Raw genomic sequence first — 20382 nt, forward strand, 5'->3', positions numbered from 1 at the left:
CATTCAAACACTCATCGATCCACAATACCACACACATTCAAACTCGCCTTTCAATAAGGAGATACTTTCAGATCTATAAATAATACGAGCAAAGCCCCACTCAAGCTAAAGGCCTGGGCCTTTTTTACAGGGCATTCGGGAAAATACATTTTTCGCATCTGTTCGCGGTTTATCGAGCTAAAATCCCGGTCTCTCTGCCTTATGGATTGGAATAGATTGGAGTATTTTAACAGGGTTTCTTAGATACGATGGAAGGACGAGTCCTCAGGAACCTATTTTCTGTTAACTCAGCTATCTGTGTGGCAGCCTTAAGGTCAGAAATGGGCATGAGAAGTACTTTGGATCAAAGTCTGGCAGGGGTGGTATGTTTGGTTCCCTGTCTACTGAAGAGCGATGATGACTGATTAAGGGCCTGTATAAGGAAAGAAATCCTGGTTGACTGACTTTAAGGATCAGTCATTAATTTGTAGAAATGTTGCTTCTGATGCTTATATGCTTCAGCTAGATCCCATTCCGGCTCTTGGTTTAAAAACGCAGCAATTAAAAGCCAGTTTAAAGCACGCTACATGGTCCTTAAGCTTTTGTCTGGACAGGGAAGCTTGCCTCAAAAAATGGGGTTTTCAGAAGGACTCCCTTTTAGTAAATAAAGCACAGCCTTAGGTTATTTGAAGTCTGCCTCGTTGTTTGATACGCTTTTGGATTCTTTTATGGTAGGGAGTGCTCCCACTTAATCCCCTCTTGGCTGAATAGTATGGTATTCCGGCGGGATGTAATGTATGCCAAAATGGTCTCCAAGGTCTAAACCACATTCATTTTGTATGCCCTGCCCTTTTATTATGTTGCCGAAAATGAATGAACCTATCTGTTTACAGCTGCCTATTCTTTCTGCTTCAGACGAACTACAGTCACTTTACGCAACTCCTAATTAAATGTTTTATTACAGAGTTTTAAACTTTTTTAAGTGACTTTTAAAGTTATATTAAGGGTACTCTGGCTGAATGAATCCTATGACGCAATGGTTTCCAAGTTCGGAAACTTTGTTCTTCTTATCTGCTTTGTACTTCCACTTTGTTGTTGAAATTGGCTGAAGTCTATTTATTTTCCTACTGTTGTTTAAATTCTCTGCCCAGATTCACTCCAGTCACCTCCCAATGAAATATTTTGCGATAGAGTATTTAACTTATCTAAGCGGTTTTCAAATCTGTATTAATTTTATTACATTTAAAGTATTTGGGGCTTATGCTGCGTTAACTTTAGTGATCCCCAAGGATCCAATTGTATATCTGTTCCTCTGTTTATATTTATCTTGAACATATGTATTTTGGCTAAATGTTTATTAGGATCTCTTTGGAGTTCCATAACATAAATACAAATTTAGCTGAAACTTGAATCTTCAGATCTATTCACTTTGCCAATGATTGCTACATATTTCTACCTTGCCTGACTTGACCTGAAGTCTATGGATCCTGCTTCTGCTGCTGTTCTATTTGTTTAAGCTTCTCCATACTTCTGTGCGAGCCCTCTGGATCTGAGATTATTTCTTGTGTGGAGTCTTTAACTGCAGAAATAACATTCCTGGTAGCTTTTTGTCTTGCCCTAATAGCGAGGTGATGTCCATTCGTACGCTTCCTTCTTCCAGATTGCTAATCTATCTGCCACTCTTTTAGCAATTAACTACATGACGGTGGATTTTTCTGCCATTATTTTTGCTGGCACGTGTGCTGAGTCCTCGCCATCCCTAAGAACAGTAATTAAGTTTTCTTCTGCTTCAGCCAATCAATTTTGCAATTTATCCAGCCATTGAAGTTTTTCTCTGTTTAGGAAAGTGAAAAGCTCAGTGTCTCTCCTCTAATTGCTGCTTGTAGTGCATCCCAAACCACATCACTCCCTGTGCTACATAGATTATCCTTAATAAATTGTGGGATTGAGTGCTGCATGTGTTTAGAGTACTCATCGTTTAAAAGCAGGGATCGTTCAAAGCTCCATTTAGCCAATTCTCTATTAACCGTTGTTACCCCTCTTATTTCCACCACCTAGAGGTTATGGTCTGCCACAATAAGTGAGGTCTTTTCTATTGAGCACCCATGAAGGATAGACTGAGATACAAAAATAAAATCTAATCTCACCAGCTTGTTATGCGGGAAAGAATAAAAAGTGTGGGCAGAGTCGGTAGGGTGTTGTGAATAACAGATGTCAGTGAGTGCTTGTTCACTACAAAAAAAGTCCTCAGAGCTCTAAAAACCTTTGGCTTTCGACCACTATAGATCCAGTTTTTATCCAGGGTTATGCTCTTGTTTGCTGGCAGATTAATATTTAAATCACCGCAGAGAATTAAAGGTAGCGGCCACTCGGCCAATTCGTTATTCAGAAAATCAAAAATTGGGGGGTCATGTGTGGTGCTACCATATATAGTACAGACAGTGAATGAGTCTTCATTTTTGCAGATAGTATTGCCACCCCCGTATCCTGGCATTTTGTGTTGACGGGCCACTGATCCTATGCTATTTATATCCTGGTAGTGCATGAAAGGCCTACCAGAAAGGGGCATTGTCACAGAAAGGGGCATACAGGAATAGAATTGATGGTTGGTGGTCATTTTCGAGTGGAGTCTGTGTTTGGTGTCCATCTTGGAATGGAATTCACTAAAGGAGATTTGTGCTGTAGCTTCCCCCTTCCAACCGTGAATGTTGCTGGTCCAGAACAGTAACAGTATATCTTTCAGTATGAGACAGAGTTTCCTGGTAATGGTTATAATCAGGGAATATAGGAACTGGCTGTAAGTAGACTGAATCAGATGACAACCTATATTGATTCTTTCTTACCCAAATATTGGCAAAAATATGGGCTCACAGAAGGACAAGGGATAACTGGGCAATAAACTATAGCTTACCACCTGATAGTCCCAGTGTTTACTGTTCGGCTCTTTTAGAGTGGGTCCATAAGCTTTCTATACAGCTATTTTCTTCTTCCAGAGCAACAATAGACAGGGTATCTGTATTGAAATGACTGGCAACAGCTTCTAATTCCAACATTGTGGAGTCAATAAGGGCCTCCATTAACTAATTAGACCAAATCTCTCTGTTCCTCGCAAGAGTCCTGAGAACAGAGTAATATTGGAGTTTTATCTGGCTATTTTGACAAGAGCTCTGTCCCATGTCACATTCAACTTTCCTAGCTCTGTCTCTTGAGACATTGCTAGGAAAGACTTTTGAAGGCTTTACCTTCTGGGTTATCATATTAATTAGCTGATTGGCATTAACAGAACTATACTCAGGAGCAGATCTTCTACCTTCAATTGAGTCAAGAGTACGATCCCCAGAAGTAGATCTACATTCTGCAATAAATTCAGATGGGAATCAATAACCAGATGATGGCCTACAATGCTCATGACAGAAGGGCCTGACAACTCATAAACGTCCTGGACACCAAATGTACATATGCATTGTGACATATAAGACAAGACAATACAAAAATCACAGTATGATTGGGTGTGGCAATGACATCAAACCAAACTATTTCCTTGTGGTCTCCAATGGTTGTTAAAAGAGATTTCGATATTTACAAAATCTGAAGCCTGCATTGTACCATCCACTTCCTGTACCAAGTATGTTCTTTTGTTTCTGATAATAGTGCACGGTTGATATGCATGTCAGTAACTTGTGGGTCCATAAGTGCTAACACTTGCAGACAGCTCTCAGTATCCACTTAAAAGGAGTGGAGAAAGATTTTGCTAGACGTATTGTTAAGCATGATAAAAAGAGACCGTCCATGAAGAAGAATGATGATGAGATTATTGGTTTTGTATCCATTTAGTAGCCTATCAGTGTGGTTGAGCTAATCTTGTTAGATTTTATTGGCTGCTACTTAATGTTGCAACTGATCAAACTTTGGAAGGTCCCTTGATTGTACATTGCCAGAAAAGAAGCTTACGTACAAACATTTTTTACCAATCCAAGCAGGTGTGCCTACTATAAATGATATGTGGGGAATGAAAAATATATATGGTCTTTTGTGTTGTGGAAACAGTACAGTATGTAAGCTTACTGAGATACATACAAAGAATACAACATAAACTTGCAAGCACATCAACTGGAATATGAAGAATGTTATTTATATAGTAATTTGGTGAATGTGGATTTCCAAACATTAGCCAGATGAGGAGATCAGTAAAAGGCAGGATCATTGATGATAGGATATGCATGGCACCACTTTGGGGGTAGGACTAACTCAGGCTGAGAATAGATGCGGGTTCAAGATGATTGTTGCATTTTCTGTCCCTGAGGCTGTGATCAGGAGGCCAGCCAACTTGCTCTTGGACTCTCTCTGGTACTTCTGGGTTTAGTAGTAGAACAGGGCTCAAACAGCAGGGCAGGCCTCTGAGGGTTCAAGGCACGTTCCAGGCAGCAAAGACATCCATCCAGGTGCAGCAAAGCAGCAGTCTTGTGGAGAACACAGCAGGGCACAGAAGCAGGCAGTCCTCTCCGAGTGCTTTAACAGGTTTAGAAAGTGAACTGAAGAGTGGTTCTGAGGGACCTATTTTTATACCTGGGGCCTTCTTTGAAGTAGGAGAAGTTTCTAATGAACTCAATTTGAAGCACTGGAAGTTTCCTGCTTCCTCTGCCCTGGCTCCAAGCTGGCTGCACGACCACTGCAGTGGTGACAAGTTATTTGTGTGAGGGCAAGGCGCATCCTATTCAGTTGCAAGTGGGGGTCTGCTCCCCTTGATGGTCCATCCATGGACACGTGTCCCTCTAAGGTGTGACTGTTAGAGAGGAATAAACAAATCCAACTGCCAACTATATCAGTCAGGTGACCCAGGAATAGGCTGCAGACACCAAATGGCTAGGGCAGGAACATGTCAACTTTCTAACAGTACAATACCAAAAGGGGGGGCTGTACCACACAGCTAGATTGGGCCAATAAATTACAAAAAAGTGAAATATCTAGCAGACCATTTAATTTGGCTGTCAATTATTGAACAGACTAAGACCAAAATCACAAATAAGATGGTCTACATCATTTAATGATTTCTTATTTGGAAATTTATTATACATGTTTTGGAAATACTCCTGGCGGAGATGGGCAACATTTCACAATTTACACTATTTGGCAATTAGATGAAAAAAAGTGAACAGTAAACACAAATAAAACACATTCCAAGGTGCTTTCACAAAGGAATACTTCGCATGTGCAAAATCAAGTGGAGACACAACATACATATATCAAGTAAAAACATTACCAGTCGGGGGCGTGGCTAGCGGCCAACGATGGCGGCAGCAACCTAGGGAGGCTCCCGATGTGAGGCGGCATCCCACATAAATCCATAGCTCAAATCCGACAAATTTATCGCCCAGACGGGGCGCACTGGGTCCGGTGACCGAGCGACACCCGGAGGAGCAAGTTTGCGACAGCGGCGGCCCGGCAATCGGCGGGACAGTGATGCGAAGGGAGAGGCCTAATATCCTCCTCAGCGCAGCGACATAAAGTGGAGACGGAGCACGGGCGGAAGTGAGGCTTTGGCGGGCGCCGATCGCCGGAAGTGAGGGTTCATCGGAGGATACCTTTGGACGGCCCGGGAGACCTCTAGAACCATCGGAGTGGCCCGCGGGTGGTCGAGCTATCTAGTGCCACCAAGGGGGACAGCGAAGGGTCTACGTGGCAGACGCCGAAACGCGGGAGCGGAGCCGCCATTTTGCGAGGCTGCACTGACCTCGGGAAAAAAAAAAAAAAAAAAAAAAACAACCAGAGAAGGCAAGCACTGGACCCTTGCGACTGCGAACCTGAGGGGACAGAATTGGAAGAAACCACCGGGCGGCGAAAAGTACGGTCGGCGCCCCCCACTGAACTCCAGGTCACAACATCGGATATATATAAACTGGGGCACGGTGAGCTTTGAGCCGGTTACATGCAGGCGTCCCCTCCCTAGCTGATAGCAGCACGGTGGCACCCGACCGCACGATAGTGGTTGAAGGGAGTGGGGGACGAGTAAGCTGGTCATACGGAACAACGGCCCGGAGTGCGGCAAGCATATCAGCACGCATTTCAGCTAGCAGGGGAAATATGATAGTCGGGAGGGTGATGGGACGTCCCCCATTCATTTCCTCTTCTATACGATAAACCTACGACACCCGAGCCGCAAGGAGGAACAGCAGATGAGGTGCGTCACCCTGGGAGCGCAGAGGGGGGAGGAAAGGACACCCCGGCGGATGACGCTTCGTGAGGGGCCCTGCCCGAACTGACATTGATCACGGCGGTTTAATCGATGTAGGAGTGCACACGAGGGGAGGCGCATCTTGCCCGTTACCTAGGGGTGGGCACGCAAGGACTGCAGAACGGAGCAGGAGTCACCCAGAAGAGGAGAGTGGTACCACATCCCCTGACGAGCAGCGCGCCTTTTGGGGACGAGCGCCGTCATACATCGGTAAACATGGCGGGCAGAGGCCCCAGACACAGCTCCACGCAGGCCGAACTTGATAAATTTGCCTATGACAAGCAACCTCCTCCCCTGGAACAACGCAAGCCCACGGGGAAAACAGCGGAGACCGAAGGGGCAAAGAAAGCCACGCTGGAGGATGTCCTGGCAGCTTTGGCTCAGGTGCAAATGACGGTGGGGGCGACGGCAACCGAAGTAACCTTAATACGAGCAGACCTCCAGAAGATGAACGAAAGAGTGAAACAAGTTGAAGTTGTGACCAAAGCCTTAGTCGAGGATGTGTCGGAGCTACAAATAGAAATGGGTAAACTGCAGGCGGACAACAAAATACTTAGAGACAATCTGGACAATCAGGAAGGGCGCTCACGGAGGAACAACGTCCGAATTTTAGGAGTGCCGGAGTCCGAACCAACAGGTGCTATGGACCTTTACGTGGAAGACATGATCAAAAACCAGCTCCAACCCAAAGGCCTCTCGCATTTCTTCTCTGTAGAAAGGGCCCATAGAGTGCCAGGAGGGAAGCCGAAAACAGGAGGTCCGCCAAGGCCGATATTAGCGAGACTCTTCAACTTTCGAGACCCTGACGCCATTTTGCAGACGGCTAGAGTGGCACCGGCCATCCAAATTCAGAACTCCAAGGTGTCCTTTTTCCCAGAATACACGGCGGAAGTATCACGGAGAAGGAGGACTTTTCTGGAGGTAAAAAAGACGCTACGAGAAAAAGAACTGCCCTACTCGATGCTCTTTCCAGCCCGGCTTCGGGTGGTAGCGGATAAAAAGGTCTGGTTCTTTGACACCCCCGATGCGGCAAGGGACTGGCTTGAGGGTTAGCGCACCGCAGGACCTCCACGCAGGACTCACAGAGCGAACAACGGACACCGAGACGACAGCCGGACCGGGTCACAGACATCAGGCAGAGGGGGCGTGGGTAGATCCCCGACACAAGAACTTACTGAGGCCGATGGAGCAGAATGACCCGGACCGAAGGGGACGAACAGGACCGCTGTCTTTTGTTCAAGGAACTAAGTACTTTGCAGTCGCGGCTGGATGCTGGCCTAGGTAGCCCCGGATGAGAGCAGGGATGCCGCCTGCTCGGGGAGACGCTCTCCCCCAACACGCAAGTACTCTGGTTTTGGGATGGGTTAAGCACTCTGCTCAGTTGGGGAGGCGGGCAGTTGGAAGTCCGTTAAGGAGGGGGGCAGGGAGGGGGGGAGAGAGGGGGGGGTTGGTTTGGGGTCGTTAGGAATGCACATGTAAGGTCAAGGAAGAATGTCTTAAATTCAAGATGCTTGGTGAGAGTTCGGAAGTCACATGTAAGGGCGAACTGTTATGTTCTACAATCGCGCCACTTAGCTGAGAGGAATAGCCAAGGCTTTCAGGTTACGAATCCTGATAGACACACACATAATTACGTAACAGCACATGGCGGAAGACACGACACACAGAACGGAGGGGGTTGAGTCTCATTCGCGGGGCTCCCCCCTGCGAATCTTGACGTGGAATGTAAGAGGACTGGGAGATAAGGTGAAACGTGGACTGGTGTTGACCGCACTGAGAAGGCAAAAACCTGCCATAGTACTCCTGCAGGAGACACACCTGACGGGGGGGGACATCCAAAGCCATGGATAGGAGAGGGTACAAAATGATAGTTCATTCAGATTTTACGTCAGGATCACGGGGGACTGGCATTTTAATTCAGAAATCCTCACAATTCATACCACTGAGCACTAAGACTGATGGACAAGGGTGTTTTGCAGCCTTGCAGGGGCAGTGGGAGGGTAGGCTCCTGAATCTGGTCTCGGTATACATTCCTCCGGCGCTCCATTCAGTGAAGCTCCCGGCTCTAGCAGTATTTCTACTAACTCTTCCCGAGGGGGATGTTATTCTTGGGGGAGACTTTAATGCCACTGTAGACACGGAGTTGGATAGGTTCCCAACGATTGCACCCACTGGAGGACCTTCCCGCTTCCAACGTTTCCTGACTGCTATGGGTCTAATCGACATATGGAGACACGCACACCCTCAGGCAAGGCAGTACACTTTCCACTCCACCGTCCATGGCAGCATGTCGAGAATCGACCACTTCTTAGCACTGGGCAATGGTATCCAACACGTAGACACCATAGAAATTCACCCGAGGGGAATATCGGATCACTCACCAATTACCCTAACAGTTTCCACTCTGGAGAAATCTCGCAAACGAATATACCCCATACAAGCCGCATACTTTAAGGTCCCCCAGGTTCGGAGGGCCATCAAGAGGACGACGACACAGTACTTCACGGAGAATGTTGCCTCGGTGCGCTCCTCAGAGGTTCTCTGGGAAGTGTACAAGGCAGTGTTAAGGGGTCAAGCCATAAACTCCATCATGGGCTTTAAAAGGGAGAAAGCAGACAAACTAAATAGACTTGAGTTAGCACTGGGGGATAGGTCAGCAGCGCATGAAACACATCCCACTCCAGACACGTCCCATGCACTACGCCTCCAACAACAGATGTACACCCATTATGTTCGGAATCAGGTTAAGGGACATATAACTAATACGCAGAACAGGATTTACGAGGTGGGGGACAAAGCGGGTAAGATGTTGGCATGGCTGGACAAGAGGGGGGGGAGTTCCAGAGGTATACAACAAGTGAGGGACAAACTAGGAGAGGTACACACGAGCCCGGAACAAATAGTTGAGACACTCGCGACGCACTTCGAAGAGGTATACACCCCGGAGCGGGAAGTCACAGCAGAAATGGCTAGGGCGGCATTAGAGCGGATCGAGATCCAGACACTATGTCCAGAGACTGCTGCTGAATTAGATGCAGACATAACTACGGAAGAGCTCCACTTGGCTATACGTGCACTGAAATCCGGCAAGGCGGTTGGACCAAATGGCATACCTATAGAATGGTACCAGATAGCGCCAGAGAGGCTAAGTAAACATCTACTGGCAATGTATAAGGAGTGTCTAGGGAAAGGCGTGCTTCCACCAGATCAGAGACTGGCCACAATAGTAGCAATCCCCAAGCCGGGGAAACCGCCAGAGGAATGTTCCTCATACCGCCCTATTTCATTACTTAATGCGGAAGTTAAAATCCTCGCTAAACTCCTGGCGGCCCGACTTGTGCCGCATCTGCCCGATCTCATACACCCGGACCAAGCCGGATTTATGCCTCACAGGAATACGGCACTAAATCTATGCCGAGTGCACGGTGTACTGGCAAGGGCGGAATCGATTCCTACGCCAGCGGTTATACTGGCTCTGGATGCGAAGATGGCCTTTGACCTGGTGGAATGGAACTATTTGTTTGAGGTCCTGGCCTGTCTGGGCTTTGGCCCCAAGTTTATAGCATGGGTTAGACTACTGTACGCTCACCCGGTTGCACAGGTGGTGGCAAATGGCCACACCTCGCGAACGTTCCCTCTGGGGAGGGGTACCCGTCAGGGTTGCCCCCTCTCACCATTGCTTTTTGCAATCGCATTGGAGCCACTGGCCACTTTGATCAGAACAACGCCGCTGCTGAAGGGAATACGCTGGGCGGAGGGCTGGGAGGACCGGCTCTCCCTATATGCAGACGACATGCTAGTGTACCTAACAGACCCAGAACATGGGGTGCCGGCGCTCCTGACTCTCTGTGATAGCCATGGTAAAATTTCGGGATACACGCTAAATTGGAACAAATCGGAGATGTATGTTCTAAAGGGTCCTGTCCCGGCACTGAGTACGGACTGCCCTCTAAGGGCAGCTGGCTCCTCTTTTAAATACTTGGGCATTCATGTTACAAGAGACCCGGCAGACTTCGTATGTAAAAATCTGGTGCCCCCCATGGATCGACTTAAGCAAGACGTTAAGTTCTGGGCGGGGCTGCCTCTGACGCTATTGGGGAAGGCTGCACTTTACAAAATGATGTCTTTGCCCCGTTTTTTATATATACTGGAAAACACGCCGTATCCGGTGGCGCCGAGTTACTTTAGGAAAGTGGCGGCATTGGTGTCGACTTTTCTGTGGGGGAACCTCCCGGCACGCATTGCACAGGCCAAACTACACAGGGGCTGGTTCGATGGCGGTATTGCGTTGCCTAATTTGAAATTGTACTACTGGGCGGCACAGTTGAAACCCATTAATCACTGGATCCATGCTCCCCAAAATGATCCAGCATTTCAAGCTGATAGGGCACAAATAGGCGTCAATAGCCTGCTGGCCCCGCTGTACGATCAGAGAAGAGTGCGTAGATTAGAGGGACCCACCAGACTCACGGCAGCGCTGTGGCATACAGCGACAGCGGCACTAGGATGAAAGGGGAGAATAACCAAGCTCACACCGCTGTGGGACTCTCGGGCCCTGGGAAACCTGAGAAACAGTAGAGGCTTTTCACACTGGGACACTATAGGGATATCTACGGTAGGTGAAAGGGGAAAGGGGAGAGGTGGTTCAATTTGTCAGATTGAGGGAACTATACGACCTGGGAGAGAGGGAATCATACAGATATGTTCAGATACGGCACGCATTGCTCGTTGCTATCCCCCCTGGAACGGAGGTGCCAAAGTCGTCCCCGCTTGAGGACCGCCTCCTCACAGACTTCATGATTGAACGCGCGACATCACTTACATACCGTAAACTGCTCAACAACTTACCGGACCCGATGACACCACTGAAAGAGAAATGGGAGGGGGACGTTGATGTAATGGACTAACACGAATGGAATGAGGAAAGAAGTGGGTATCTCCGCAAGATTAAGACTTGTACAACTGAAAATTTTACATAGGGTTTATTACACAAGGCCCATATTACACCGCATACACAGAGCACAACATCCTTACTGCCTTCGCGGGTGTGGAGAGGAGGGCACGTTCCTCCACACATTATGGGACTGCCCGCGTATCCAGGAATACTGGAGGCAAATAATGCGAACGATATCACAGACACTAGAGACCTCCCTAGTCCCCGAACCACGAAAATGCCTACTAAATGTTTGGGATCCTAACGATTTGTCCAGGCAAGGTCAACTCTGGGCTACACTAGGTATGATGATAGGCAGGCGAGACATCGCACAGCGCTGGGGGGCGGCGGAGGTGCCAACGACAACACAGTGGTGTTTAAACATGGACAGGGTGATGGTGACGGAAAGAGCGGTGTACTCTGGCCGGGCCTGTCCGGGGAAATGGAATAAAATTTGGACTCCGTGGAATGTGTATAGAGGGGAAATCTGCGATCCCTTGCCAGAGGACGATCAAGACACATCAGATGAGGAGGGGGAGGAGGACTAACAGACTCCACGGATTCCAAGGGAAGAGTGACCACGGGTCGCGGGGCAGACCTAGGACTTAGCTGACGTTATCCAGGGACCTGAAGGGGGGGGACACCTAGGGAGCTGCATCCAGGAGAGTTCACTTACTCCTATCGTCACATTTTTGTGCAGTCCTGGAGGGACTTAGGATAAGTTGCACTGGAGGAGTGCTTCTTGACTCAGCTAATGCGGGACAATAACCTAACATGAACGACCGCAATGAGATTCCTATTGTTTGTGTATTGTTGTTTTTGTTAAAAATAGAAAACCAAAAACCTGTATTGATCAGCAGAATATTGCAAGCACTATACCTTTTTTAGAATTTAGGTGGTGAAAAGTACTGCTAGCGAATTGCATTTAGATTACAACGTCACCTTATTGCACTGTGGATGTAAGATAGTGATAGCGGCCGGCCCTACGGGTTGTGGGCCAACAGCTGTGTACAACTCAAAGGTACAATAAAGGTTTTTTTTTAAAAAACAAAAAAACATTACCAGTCAAGAAAAAAGACAATAAGGTACCCGATATATACAATCAAAACTTATTTAAATGGAACAAAGTCTGGATATCGTCCAACAGGGGAAATTAGTTTTCATGTTTAGAAAGTAAACAATTGGGATTACTATTTATGATGGCATAGTGATGATAAAAGTGGAATATCAATCAAACTTAGATTACACAGATTTAGCTGATAGCAATATAAAATATTTCCTATAAAATGAATCAATTTTTATAGTAAAAAGCTATATACTTACCCAATGAAGCAACCACGGCCCTGAGAGAAATACTTACATAAGCATCTGCGACGTAGAATTTTAGGGTAATGAAGACATTTTGTTGATATAAACATTTCACAGTATTTATATAATTCCATGTCCGGATTAAACATATGGACAATTACAGAGTGAATTTCACCAAACATATCAAAATGGGTGATTCGACTGAAATCCAGCAGAACGCAGCCAAATAACGTTTAAAGTAAGCAAAATTAAAAGTATTCAAACATATAAAATTAATTATTCTAGCTTGGAAATGGGACTATCTAACTCCATATGTTCTGCTCTTCTTTTTACACTCTATTTTATACCATGCTAACTGCTGCCCTTTGAATTTTACCTTTGTTAGTCTCTTTGTTAAAGTGAAGGCACAAAAATCACGTTTTGTATTTTCTTTATTAAGATAATGTATTTGGCTTTCATGTTTTTAGCTTGATATCACTTTATTTTGATACACATATTCTCTCATCACGCTTAAATTGGGAGGTGGGCCACGTTTCTTTCATGTCAGGTTAGTGTCAATGATGACATAGTGAGCCAACTGGTGAGGACCTACCAGTAGCTCCCTTGGTATAGCTTACGTGAGGCACTTCCTGACCCACCTTACACTTTTTAAAGTTTTGGGGGCTCACCGGCCTCTTCTATTTTGTTTGATTTGACAGATTAAAATGATACATATGGGCGGGTATGAATAGATAGCGAACACTGTCACCCCAAGAAAGAGATGATGCAATGTTCCCTTGGAAATTGGATTTTGTTTGTGTAATATGTAATCAGTTGTTGATATTTTTGACGGATTTTACTGGGTGTCAACAGCCCAAAACTTTTTACATTTTTCCTCATGTGCGTTCCGTTTAGACACAGGTATTTATTTCATGATACACTTTATTGTAATGGTTACAAACAAATAAAACTGCAATGTAATTCCTTAGTTTGCCGTGGTTCTCTACACATAACCCGTAAAGATGATTATTACACATTGAGACTTGCGTTTGCTTTAAAGTGCACATGAGTAAAAGGTAAAAAAAGAAAAGCATATTTCTGTACGTTCTAAAAGTTAATTCAAACAAGCCCAGGTATTAAATTCATTAAGTTGCCTTAGTTTAAACAGCATAACTCTGAGTGACACACTATAGCAGCATCTGAATTCAACAGCTAAACTTAAGTTGTACTGTGTTCATAAATATTTTTAAAAACTCACTAAATTGAGTCTCAAATCCACGTAAACCTCGTCAGAGCGGCTCCTAAACCCAAACAGATAAAAAAAAATTCTCAACAAATATCTAAGTTTGTCAGTCAATCCCTGACAAATGCATAAAATATGTACCAATGTTTCTCTCGAAGATTGACGTATGCAGCAGAGTGTATTACCCGTACTTGCATCCAACCTGCTTTAAAATCTAAAAGCAGAAGTGAAGAAAATTCGACAGTTTGTGCTTCTGTTACAATGACGGCATCCATGCATGTTTTTTCTTATTAAATGTCAAGAAATCTTCATTGAACGAAATTAATTTTACATGCTCCCTAATCAGGGACTTTGCTTGCAATTCAGGGAGTTGTTTTTTACAAAGCTAACGTAAAAATAATTTCTGTTAATTCAGTTTTAGCCAAATTAGTTGCTTCAGTGTTCCAGCTGATCCTAACCTGAGCTTGTGACATGTTAACACAAAGATGGCCTCATACATTTGAGTTTGTTTTAACAAGGCTGTAGCTGTGTCTGCACTCAACTGTAAGGTAACCCCAAAAAATACCTGCAGGCATGCCATTGTGCAAGGTCGGCACATAAGCCAAGTTCCCCTTGGAAGGCTAACCCATGTTACTGAATGGTATCAGTTTAGTTTGAATAATACTTAAAATAGGACACAACAAATGCTCTGGAGTTTGTTTTTTTACTTAACAAAAGGAAGGTGGAATAAAAAGCAAGGGCTTTTGATTTTAGAGCAGCTTTGTGGCATTATTCTCCACCTCTTTCCTCGTAATTAAGACCTAAATATAAGTAGCTAATAATAGGCTCCCGCTTGGTGCTGCTCAGTTTCCAAAGCCCTGTCTTTGAACGTTTAAGACCAAACACTACACTTTATGTGTCACCCTCCCTTATGCTGAGTTTATTATTCTCGCAATATCATTGCAGCACTGGCAGAGCTCTTTGCTATCCAATTGTGGTCCAATCCCTATTGACAGTGTCAACAGCACGTTGCAGTGTAGTTAAAAGGGATACCTCGAAATTTCAGTGGAAACAATTGGGCCTTCACAGGGCCAAACCAATTCAGTGACATACAAATTCACCAGCAAGTTTGCCAAGAAACACCTTTGTTTTTGGCCCGTATTTGTGCAGACTATCTCAGGTAACACTGGAGTACACCGATTTCTCTAGTTATACTAGCCTTCAACAGGTGGAATAACCTGCTTTATCAGTTTAACCTAGAGGTGGCCTCAATATAACACTGTTCAATGTTGTTTGTGAAAGCAAATAACACACAAATGATGGATGGAATGCAGAACAAATCAAAACATTCACCCCCAGTCAAGAGGATCTGGGTTAAATCCATCATTCTTTTGCACACCATGCAACCTCAGTTTAGACCTGGCCAAATGCAAATCAGTCTTGATCCTCTAACTCATGGGAACAGTCCAGCCCGTACTGAAAAGCCAGGTCCTCACTGGACCGGAAATAAGCATCCTAGGACAGGTTTTGGGGTTTCACCCCTCATCAGCCAGAATCGCTTGATTCAAGTGGTACAGTGAGCCCAGGACCCACGTCTGGGCATACCTGCCACACTTAGGGCGAGAAAGCAAAAGACACACAAATGAGTTTAATTGCAACTGTTGTTGAAATTCTGTTTTGAATCTTTTGTTGTTTACTAATAATTTAAGTAAAATAATTTGGTACTTATTTTAAAACTTTGTAATCTACATGTAGTTAGGCGAATGAATTTTTTCAGATTTCCAAAATGTTCTTATGTTTATTCCATAATATAGTTTACGACTTTTACATGTACTATAATTTATTATATTTTTTATTACTTAATGACATATGTTTAGTCAATTATTAAGTCATATTTGATTATTTGTAACCCTTCTGAAGTCCCAATGTCGGGAATACAGTCAGGGTCTTGAGCAAGTACTGGGAACTGGGTAGAAAACGTACCGTGCACAGAAAGTAATTCAGTACTGCCCGGGATCATAAAAGGAGTCAGAAGAGAAAAACTGATACAAAGGGGAAGCCTGTACAAGATGGCTAAGACTCAGAAAGGAAGGGCACTCACAAGGCAATATAGCATTCAGACTAACTACACCCAGGACAGACGTGCAAGACATATATATAATACAACATTAACAATAACAGGAATGTGTGGGTAAAGCACTCAGGAGCTCCACACGGTAAGACTGAAGCTCAGTAAGTTCCTCACCTACAATTGCTGTTACAGATAGTGACTGAAAATACCCACATATAGGATATGTATGCCAAGGCAGGGTCTGTGGAGCATATACCTATGGTGATGTTATCACTGTAACTCAAAGACAATACTTACAGTGAACAAGAAACACCACCTAGTTAGTCAGCCGTTCCCATGGATCCTGGCGATCAAACAGGAACATGCAAGGCAGTAACAGCAAAAGGGTAGAAGTTAACAGAAGCACAATAGACAAGGAGCTAGCAAGGAGGAGTGCTTAACAGGAAAGGGAGGAAATCACAGGGCACACTCGGCAGAAAGCAGGTAACAAACATACAAGGTAACAGAAGCAATACAGCAGAATAGAAAGACAGCAAACTAGAACTGTAACCAAGGAAATGGGAAGAAAGACACAGACTGGAAAATGATATACAGAAGGGGAGGCTACAAGGGTATACTGGAATAGTGCAGGTTAAGGAATCAAGAAAACAAAGTAGCATAGAAGGCAGGGCTGGGGCAGGAACGCGAATTGAGCTAAGGCTCAGGAGTCAAGGTAACACTGCAGGCAGTGCTAGTTCAGGAACAGGGAAATTACTAAAGCTTGAGGAGTCAAGGTGGCCCTGCATGCAGTACTGGTTCAAGTAAACAGGAAATAGCTACAGCTCAGGAAACAAGGAGTCACAAGAGCACTGCAAGTAGTGCAAATCAAAAACAAGAAATAGCTGAAGCCCAGGACAGGAACAAAGAAGAACTAAAGCTCAGGAACTCAGGAAACAAGGTAGCACTGCAGGCAGTGCTAATTCAGGCACAAGGAATCAAGGGACAAGGATTAACGATAGCTAAGGTATCAAGGACTATCAAAAGCTCAGGAAACAAGGATCAGTCTCACCGGAAAACAGCTACAATGATCAACCTTAGCCTGGGGGGAGCTGGGCTTAAAAGAGCTCACAGTAATCACATGCATCAGATGTGAGCAGGCTAGCAGCAGCCAGCCACAGGTGAGCAGAATTCCTCCACCCATTCTTGGCCTGCAGGGGTGGAGACGAAGCAGTGAGCAGGGAATTCTAGGTAAAGGAGTTTCAAGCAGGAGCAGGATGGCTTCCAGAAAACCCAGCATGGATTGGGAATGTATGTCAATTCCCAAATAATGTCCAAATGGCTGGAAGTCAGTATATACATGAAGGGGAGGGTCTGGAAGCTTATTAGAACATAGTCCCACAGTTCAGCCCCTGGTGGTGGACACTAAAACGCAGGTAATATATGTAACATATATTTTGTACATTTAGTTTATACTATAATAAAAGAAAACAACATTTAGGGGCCGATTTCGATGTTGGGCAGAATGTGTTCAAACCGCCACCCATTCGATCCTCCAACCGACTGACACCCAGGCATCCGTCCTGACCACCTTAATAGGATGTGACCGAACACTGTTCGTTTACATTCCTGCATTTCCCTATGAGAGTATGCATTATGGCTGTAAACCATAGGGAAATGGAGGCACGTGGTTTATCCCTGCACCCCGTGGCAGGCACCTTGAGGGGTGCAGGGAAGAACAGTGGTACCCCCTGGCCCCCAAACGGAGGCCACACATGCAAGGGGACCCTGCTGGGGGCCCCTCAAACAAACTTTCCGACATGTCTGGCATGGAAACCATGCTGGAAACCGTGAATCATAATCCCAAGAGCGGAAAAGCCCGCCTTTTGGGATTACAAGCTAGCTCTGACTGGTCGACGGGCTTCTTGAGCCCATCGGTAGCCAGCCGGAATGACCGGACGGTTTCAATTCCAACCGTCTGCATCTTTATCAGCTAATCAGAATTAAAACTGACGATGAAGGTTGGAGGCTTTCCGACTACCATTGTAAAAGGCTCCTTAATGGTTATTTTAATAGGTACAATATTTTGTGTTGTATGTATGTATGTTAGTTTCTTTTTATCTTACTGTTAATATTAAATATATTTACTTATTGTTGAGAATGTTTTAAATAATATATCTGTATATGATACACACATATATTTATTGTTTAAATATATATATATATATACTTAAAATATATATCATTATATTACTATTAGATAATAAATTACTTTAAATACATTGAATTAAAGTCGATAGTTATCTTGAAAAAAAGCGATATTCTTGCCTATTTGTGGACAATGTTCTTGTCAACAATATATTTTACACAATATTTTTGTATTTTATATATTTTGTATTATAATTATAGAATCACACTATTTTTGCTAACGATATTTTTGACACAATATTTTTGTATATTGATATTAACAATCACTACATTATGTCAGTGATCCGATGGTTCCTTAACTCCAACAATTTTGTTCTTTTTAATCTCTTGGCCCTGTGGGTTGTCCCACCCCGGTGAAGGTACACTGCGGGAAGGGTCATATGTAAGTCTGAACTACTGGGGAAGTGATCAGTCTCTGCCTTCATAGTAATCTCTAAGGCCTCTATTATTTTAAATGCATCTACTTTTTAAGTGTACAATCACAAACACTGGGTTGAAAGTATTTCTTGGAAAGTTATTATTTCCAGATAGTATTGGTACATAATTTTCCATAAAACATAAATACTGTCAACATTATTTCAACGCACTACAAGTACTCAAACTACAGCGTATACAAGCACTTTGAACAACATAAGCTTCTCTAAAGTCATTTAGGTGTCTGAATTGACACCACCTAGAGATATAGGTTTCACCTAATTATTCAAGCTTCAGTAATTATTCAAGCTATTTCGGTGCCTTGGAGAAAGTTTAAAGAAGATACAGCCTGATTCATCAAGGTACCGTTTTGCGAGTCTCTAATAGAGATTCATAAGGAATCGCTATTAGAGACTCGCAAAACGGTATTCATGTAGGAATTGCTAAATAAATAGCGATTCCTACACATTCCTTATTTGCGAGTAGCAAATTGCTACTCGCAAATAAGGAATAACTCCCCATTCATTCCTATGGGCCATAAGGCCCATAGGAATGAATGGGGAGTATTCCTTATTTGCGAGTAGCAATTTGCTACTCGCAAATAAGATAGCGATTTAAAGGGTGCCAGGGGTGTCCAAAGGACAACCTGTAGCACCCCTTAAATGCAAATTGGAACAGGTGTTGCGCACACACATGTCCAAAGGACATGTGTGTGTGCAACATGCAACTTAGAAAAATGCTTTTAAAAGCATTTTTCTAAGTTTTTGCTATTTACCGAGAGGTCTGACCTCTCGGTAAATAGCGGCCCGAAATTGCGAATTAGCAATTTAAAATTATTTTTTATTTATTTTTTTATTTTATTTTAAGGTTTTATAGAGCGCGTAGTAACCCTAGAGCATCCCAGCGCTAGAACCAGAACTCAGGAGAGGTCAGAATCGAAGGGGGGGGATTTAAGGAAAGAGAAAGGTTTTCAAGGCCTTCCTGAATTGGAGAAGATTAGGTTCAGTTCTCAGTCTCCGAGGAAGGTTGTTCCAGTGTTTGGCCGTGTGGACCGAGAAGCGGCGTCCTCCGGACCGGGCCTTTTTGACTCTGGGAACAGTGATGAAGTTCTCTCCGCCTGAGCGGAGGACCCTACTCGCATTGTAAGGGATGATGAAATCCTTGAGGATGGGTGGGCCTTTGTCATGGAGGGTCTTATGGGCCAGACAGAGGGCCTTGAAAGCCACCCTTTCTCTGACTGGGAGCCAATGCAGGAGCTTCAAGGCTGGCTTTGCCGAGGATCTGGCGGGGGTGTCGGTAAGTAGGCGGGCCGCGGCGTTTTGGACTTTCTGCAGGGTATTGAGGGTGGCTTCGGGGGCACCCAGGTAGATTGCGTTGCAGTAGTCCAGCCTCGCCATAATGAGGCCCTGAATCAGAAGTTTCTTGGAGGTAGCGGGGAGCAGGGGGAAGACCTTTCTGCAGGCCCTAAGGAGTCCGAAGCAGATTCCTGCCGTTTTTTTGGCCTGTGATCTGAAGCTCAGGTCCTTTTCGAGCCATACGCCCAGGCTCTTGACCTCCTCCTTCGGTGTAGGGGGGTCACCTAGACAGACGGGCCAGATGTCAGGCGGCAGGGAGGGCTCTTTATGTCCGAGCAGCAGGATCTCGGTCTTGGACCCGTTCAGTTTCAGTGCCGAGGAGTTCATCCAGTTATGAATTTCCGAGAGACAGCTGTGAAGGTCGGGTGGGGATTGGTGCGGGTGTGAGAGGGTTACCACCAGCTGGGTGTCGTCGGCGTAGTTGATAATCGAGACGCCGAACGGGTTGACCAGTTTCTCCAGCGGGGACATATACACGTTAAATAACGTAGGGCTAAGGGATGAGCCCTGCGGTACTCCACAACGGAGGGGGATTGCGGGGGAGTGGCTGTCATTCTCCCAGACTTGGAAGGAGCGTCCGTCTAGGAAAGATTTTAGCCACTTCAAGGCCGTGCCCCTTACTCCGATGTCTCCCAGTCGTTGGATTAGGGTGTGGTGGCTCACAGTGTCGAAGGCCGCACTGAGGTCTAGGAGGATCACTGCCAC

The sequence above is a fragment of the Lissotriton helveticus genome, chromosome 4_1 (genome assembly GCF_964261635.1).
Source record: "Lissotriton helveticus chromosome 4_1, aLisHel1.1, whole genome shotgun sequence".
In the NCBI taxonomy this organism is placed as follows: Eukaryota; Metazoa; Chordata; class Amphibia; order Caudata; family Salamandridae; genus Lissotriton; species Lissotriton helveticus.